At 45.6% G+C, this 7,199-nt stretch overlaps 1 pseudogene; it reads left to right on the forward strand.

Annotated features, from left to right (window-relative positions):
- The first annotated feature begins 6,675 nt into the window (after positions 1 to 6,675).
- Positions 6,676 to 6,798, forward strand: LOC136663518 (5S ribosomal RNA; annotated as a pseudogene).
- The last annotated feature ends 401 nt before the right edge of the window (positions 6,799 to 7,199 follow it).

The raw sequence follows: 7,199 nt of genomic DNA on the forward strand, positions 1-7,199 counted from the left end.
CTCTCTCTATCTGTGTAGATGTCTGAGGACACAATTCTAGTCTCTGCTTGTGCTGGTGCAGTGACCGCTGTGCTGACATATGCAATCACAAATTATCAAGGGGAAAGGCAAGGTGTAAATCTCAACTAAATACTTAACTTTCAGGGTTGTTGTAAGAACAACTGCAAGATAAAACATGTGGAGTGCTTTCCACACTCCCGTGGGCTTTTTTATTATCTCAAGCTCTGAAGTATCTACCAGGGATGCACAATCTTAGCTGCACCACTTGCTAAGAACTTTGAAACATTACTTCCCCTCTTCCTATAAATAAATCACCCCTAGCCAAAATGCAATGGATGACTCTCACTTATGTACTGGTTGGACCTCATTATCAGCAGGGGATCCATTCCTGGGCCACAATGGATACAGAAATCCGTGGCTAATTAAATCCACAAATTGATCCTAATAGGACCTCTCGATGCAACTGGAAGTACCTTCAGATGTGTCCTGAGACGTGAGGAGGCAGTGCACAATCTCCTTATGACTCAGAAGGCCGGCAGAAGGCTTCAAAAATGCACTTCTGGTTTTTAAAAGAGTGTGTCTCTGAGGCTTCTGGCAGGCCTTTGGAGACACGAGGAAACCTCAGAAAACCTCCTGGATGTGAAGATGCCTTCTGAATGTGAAGGTATTTCCAGTTGCATCCAGGAAGTCAGATGAGGTCTGCAACTGCAGGTTCAGAACACAGTGGTCAGTCAAATCCACGGGTTCCGAATCTGCAGATACGGAGGACGCACCTTTACAGTTGAAATGGGGGAACAAATACTTGTTCAAAGCACTAGATCTGCCTTCATCTCCATGCTGTACTTAAGAACCCTAGCCCTTCACTTAATTAAAAAGAGACGGATGGTCGAGGACTGTTCTGAAAGAGATGACAACTGCTTTTGGTCATCTCCTAATCCCACTTATTTTTTTTTCTTAATGGGCTATGAAATAACCTAAAGTCATCTTTGACATAAGAGGGAGCAGGATTTTCTAAAAACGAGAAATGCACAAAACTCCTGGGCGCAGTTACTGTACTGCCAGTAAAAAGATACTGAGCAACAATTGGATCAGGCGTATAAACAGCAAGAAAGTGCCACAGGAAGTCTCTTTTCTTCATTTTTGCAATTCTGGCACAGGAAATGCAGGAGGCCTTTGTGGGAATGGCGGAGTAAAGGTTGGATTCTTCTACTTTCAGAAACCTCACAAGTGTTCAAAAAGAATTGCAGAAAGGTTTTGTTTGGCTTTCCTTGTTCAGTCCGAGGGTTCTGTCTGATCACATATCCTTGGACTGGCATGAAATGTTGTACTATCTCATGTTCACTTACAGCCTTCATTGTTAGATGTGTCTCTGTCTTCCTGCCCGGAACGAGCCTGTGTAACAGATTAAATACAAAGTGGTCTACCATTCTGGTATTTTTTTAAAAAAAATTTTTGATAATTTTGTAGGTGCGAAGCTTGTTTCAGAATCCATGGAAAGTTCCATTTCAGTGGTCTGCAGAGTGGTTCTCAAAAGTGAGCGCCGGGACCCACTTTTTAAAATGACACTGTATTGAGACTCAACTAGCTATATGAGTCTTTTAAAAAAGGTGATCTAGAAAGAACTAATATATTTTTTATTTATTTACAAGTAACATTTATTTGCAAAAAAAAAAAAGAAAAGAAAAAAACTTGATCCATTTCTTGATCTATAATGTGGCAGGTTTAATGGATAGCCTCAAAGCTTGAGGGGCAAAATTATGTGTGAGCCAGTCTTCACTTGCCCTGCACTACCTGCCATTGATGGACTCTGGGTAAAAAACACACCAGAAGAAAGATGCTCAGATATTTATCTCTCTATATTTACACAAACTTGCAAACGGCAGGAGCTCAGCTCTTGAAAGGGCAGTTACCAGTTCTCTGGTTTTTGAATAGCCTCAAGGGTTCAGGCAATTAGTTATCTGATCTTTCCATTACCCATGTTTTTGTTGGAAGCTCTATGGGACACACTTGAAATAGGTCACAACCCATCAAGTGGGTCCCGACACACAGTTTGAGAAATGTTGTTATATTTTATATATCTTCCTCATCTGAACGTATAAATGTGTTGATCCATAAGCATGCATCGGTAATCCTATTGAATTTGTGACTATTTATGCATGCTTCCTAAAAATATATCCAAATGTATATATGGCTTAGAATCATATAGCCACATCAGTATTTGTTTAGTTAAACTTCAGTTAAAAAAAAAAAATAAAAGCATTTCACTTCAATAAGCCCTGAAATTTAAATTGTTCATAAAATTCCAAGTCCAACTCACTGACGCAAACTTCAGTTTGGCTTACAGAACTTTAGCATACTGTCAGTGAAGCTATCCAAGTTATAAATGAAAACTTAAATAAATGCCCATGTGTCATACCTTGCTTCATCTTTCTAACTACTGATAATTAAAATGGAAAAGCCCTAGTATGGTCAATAGGATGACAGCCCAAATATTTTGTTTTGCAACGAAGGATAAAGAATGGACCCCATTTAGTTCATTTTTCCCCCATTCATTACTAAATGAATGTGCATCCCTGTTTCTTAGATAGGGGCTCATCAGTCCATTAAAATTGCTCATCAGAAATTACTAGCCCTCCTTAAAATTAGCAATAGGTTCAGAATAGATAGAAACAGAAATAGAAATAGATTCAGAATTCCAAATATGCATGCCTTCTGATGTTAGTTTCCTACAATTTCCTCTGCAGTAAGCACTAAACATACATTAGGCTCCAGAAATGTCCACAACATTAACATTAACAGGGAGGGCACCAGGATGAGGTCTCTTGTTGTCTTGTGTGCTCCCTGGGGCACTTGGTGGGCCGCTGTGAGATACAGGAAGCTGGACTAGATGGGCCTATGGCCTGATCCAGTGGGGCTGTTCTTATGTTCTTAACTACAATTCCCAGGAAGCCTTGCAGGTCTCTTGTTATCTGGTGTGCTCCTTGGGGCATTTGGTGGGCCGCTGTGAGATACAGGAAGCTGGACTAGATGGGCCCATGGCCTGATCCAGTGGGGCTGTTCTTATGTTCTTATTTTCTTAAATTCAGTCTGACATGAATAAAAATTATGGTGTCTTTTGCATCCAGCTGATACCATATTTTTTAGCCCAATCCTAAACTGCCTGGTGCGCAGAGCAGCAGCCATGCTGAAATGGCTATTGCTGCATCCTACGGGTGCCACAGCAGCTGCTGGAGTCTCCTTGGGGAAGACGACTTTTGTCATCTTCCCCTGGGTAAGAGCGCAGGCCTCACAATAGGTCTCCTCCAGTCTGCGCCAGCTATTTTGCAGGGGCAGACTGGAGGGGCTCTGTGTTACGCTTTTCAGCCTAACATGGATTATAGCAGGGGTGTCCGAAGTTTTTGGCAGGAGGGCCACATCATCTCTCTGACACTGTGTCAGGGGCCGGGGGAAAAAGAATTAATTTCCATTTAAAATTTGAATAAATTTACATGTTTACATAAATTAATATACTAGAGGTGGAACTGATATGAATGAATGAAGGTCTTGCAATAGCTCAAGGCCTATAAAAGGCCTTGCACAAAGCAAGGCTGGACTTTCCTTTGCTGCCGCTACTGCATCACAGACGTGAAACAGCAAGCAGTGGAGGAAGCCCTCATCCCACAGCTCACATGAGAGATCAAACAGTCACCCTCATGCTGAGAGCAGTTGCGTCAGGCCAGTGCGGGCTGCAACAAATCTCTGGAGGGCCAGAGGCTCATTGGAGACGGGGGCTCCCTGAGGGCCACATTGAGAGGCCTTGAGGGCCGCATGCGGCCCCAGGGCTGGGGTTTGGGCACCCCTGGATTATAGGATCCAGCAGAGCAGGGTTCAGCCAGTTCCACCCCTCTCTCGCCTCGTTGCAAAAACCAGGAATACCTGTTTTTTTGTCTTCTTTTTTACAGTTTTGCAGGCATGGGGGGGGCTCCCTGCACCCTCCACCCCCAGACCCTCCAGGACTGCAGCACTGGCCACAAGTAAGAAAATAACCCCCTTCCATCCCCAGCAGCAACGTGGTCCAGGGGATCACATTGCTGACTTCCCCCTGCCCTGCCCCTGAAAGGGGCATTGGCCAGTGCTTCCCAGGCTGGTGGGTCGTGACTCACCAGTTTGGGAACCACTGAATAATATTGTTCTCTTGGGTTGTCTACTAAATATTTCAACAAGCCAATAAGCAGTATTAAACTCATCTTAATACCGTGGGGATCTCCACATCTTAATACCATGGGAATCTCCGGGACCTTCCAATTGTCCATAATTCACAAACATCATCAAAGGCAAAAACATTCACATATTCAACACCAAACATCTTGTTAAAATTGTAGTACACTGCATCCTCCAGTGTGGAGGTAGTCATGGAGGCCTCCCCAGGCATGTTTGTTACCTTACCTTGGGGGCTGTTGTTGGCATCCTTCAGTCTCGGAAGACTATGGTGTCACACTCTGAATGGTGGCTCTGGAACAGAGTGTCCTCTCCAGTGCGCGAAGCGAGAGTACTTTACTCTCCTGGGTAAAGCAGGTATGGAGGATAGACTGTTACCCATGCAGCAAATCCCCCCTCTCCACGTCGCTGAAATGGTCCAATGGAAAGGCAGAGGCCAATACGGTTGGTTCCAGCGGCGTCGCATGAGTTGCCAGAACGTGACTGTGTTCAGCCATGAACTGCCTCAGAGACTCCGGCTCCGGATTTTGCCTCGAGGTTGACTCCTGAAGCCTTTTCCATAACTGGATGTAGCCACAAGGCAGTGGAGGTTTGGGATCAGAGTTTTCCTTCTCTCAGATGAGCTGCCTTCCCAGGCTGACGAGTCCCATCTACCCGGTGGCTGTTTAGTCGCCTCTTAGGATAAGTACAGCCAAACCGAGGGCCTATTCTTATCCCCAGCCCCCAGGGGATTACCTTGGGGGCTACACTGCAGCTAAGTCAGTGCTGGAAAGTTGGTTAGGATTGCACCCTTAATCATCTTTCAAATTTTAATATTTAGTGCTAAAAGATGCCCCTTAAGGGCCCTATCCTATCCTAGATTCCAGTGCCGGTGCAGCCATGTCAATGACGTGTGTACTGCATCCTGTGGTGGGAAGGCAGTCACAGTGACCTCCTTAAGGTATGGGAACATTGGTTCCCTTACCTGGGGTCTGCATTGGGACTGCACCGGTGCTGGAAAATTGGATAAGATTGGGCCCTAACCCTCTTAGAATATCAGCGTTGGCAACCTTCAGTCTCGAAAGACTCTGGTATCGTGCTCTGAATGGTGGTTCTGGAACAGCGTCTAGTGTGGCTGAAAAGGCCGATTCGGGAGTGACAATCCCTTCCACACCGGGAGCAAGTGCAGTCTGTCCCTGGTCTGTCTCCCTGGCTAAGGGCCTTCCTTCTTTGCCTCTTTGCCTCAGACTGTTGGCCAAGTGTCTCTTCAAACTGGGAAAGGCCATGCTGCACAGCCTGCCTCCAAGCGGGCCGCTCAGAGGCCAGGGTTTCCCACCTGTTGAGGTCCACTCCTAAGGCCTTCAGATCTCTCTTGCAGATACCCACAAAATTGTAGGCTCATGCCAACTAACCCCAATGGCCTCTCCCCCCTTCTGGCCTGCGTGTCATACCATATTGCACTGGTTCGTGCCACGAGAAAACACACTGAGATGAAAAATATTCACAAAGCAAAAGTGGTATAATCATCATGTCGAAAAACAGCATGAGAAACGAGCTGAACCTGAGCACATTTTCACTAGGGGACTATAAAGCATTGCCGAAGCATTGCTGCACACCTTGATGTTCCTTTCCGGGAAACGAATCACTCCCCTCCAGCCTCCATCACTATGATGTGTCACATCTCCCGGCTTAAGGCAGCTGCGCTTCCCGGGGGACCAGCTGGCATCTCCTTATGTATGGCAACCCAAATGCAGATGGCTTTTTCCCTGGATGCCACCAAATAGATTGTTATGTTTTCGGCTTCCTCTTGCATCATCACTCATGAACCAAAGAGTTGGTCACAGAAGCAGATGAAAGACAACAAGTTCTCGGCTCTTATGTCGCTTGCCTGTGAATTGAGGCAATTAGTTGAAATGTTACTCTCAGCAAAGTGTTTTTTCTCCCCCTCCGATCGTTATTTCCCATGTGGGGCTCTTGCAACTGTGCACATTCTTTTGGTGATGAATCACATCCCCTGCAAATTTCCCCACTCGGAGCAGAGATGAAAACTGTCCTGCTGGTAGCGATGAGAGCAATTGTTGATTTATGATTTCCGTTGGCAAGATGTGTTGCTAAAATATTATGAAATAAGGTCGTATAAATCAAAGTGGGTCTGATTAATAAGGGCTCGTATTGTTCCCAAAATGTGGCCTTTAGCGGGTTGGCAATGCTGGGGTCAAACAAGATGTCATTTTTCCCTTTATTGAGAGGCCTGAAATGTGGCAAGACATGCGGGGAAATGAAGTGGGCATATGGACATAAGAACATAAGAAGAGCCACACTGAATCAGGCCAAAAGCCCTCTAGCCTTCCTGTATCTCAACTATTACCCTGCACATGCCCAATCTTGTCTGATCTCGGAAGCTAAGCAGGGTCAGGCCCGGTTAATACTTTGATGGGAGACCGCCTGGGAATAATGGCTGCTGTAGGCTTATACCATAGTCTTTTGAGACTGAAGGTTGCCAACTATCTCCCTATACTGAACACTATCTCCCGATCTTGTCTGATCTCGGAAGCTAAGCAGGGTCAGGCCTGGTTAGTACTTGGATGGGAGACTGCCTGGGAATACCAGGTGCTGTAGGTTTATACCATAGTCTTTCGAGACTGAAGGTTGCCAACCAGTACAGCTTCCTACATCTCACAGTGGCCCACCAGATGCCTCAGGGACCACTCTGCCAATGGGCAGCCTGATCCAATTGGGCTTACCGCCCATGCTCTTGCCTAAATCACCAGCTCCAGGTGTCATGAAAAGTGCCGTAAGGCACTCCAGTGTTGGCGTTAAGGTTGCAGTGACCGCACTGAGACCGCTGAGAAGATGTGTAGGGGAGTAAGGGAAATAAGTAAGAGTAAGAGTAAGGGAAATAAGGTTTCTTTCCCCAAGAAAACTTCATTCATAACACTCTTACTTCATTCACAACAGGTTCCCTGATTCTATTCTTGGAGAGGATGTGGTAGTTCAGCGGTTAAAAAAAAAAAAAACATGCT

Source organism: Tiliqua scincoides, chromosome 12, assembly GCF_035046505.1.
Source record: "Tiliqua scincoides isolate rTilSci1 chromosome 12, rTilSci1.hap2, whole genome shotgun sequence".
Taxonomy (NCBI): Eukaryota; Metazoa; Chordata; class Lepidosauria; order Squamata; family Scincidae; genus Tiliqua; species Tiliqua scincoides.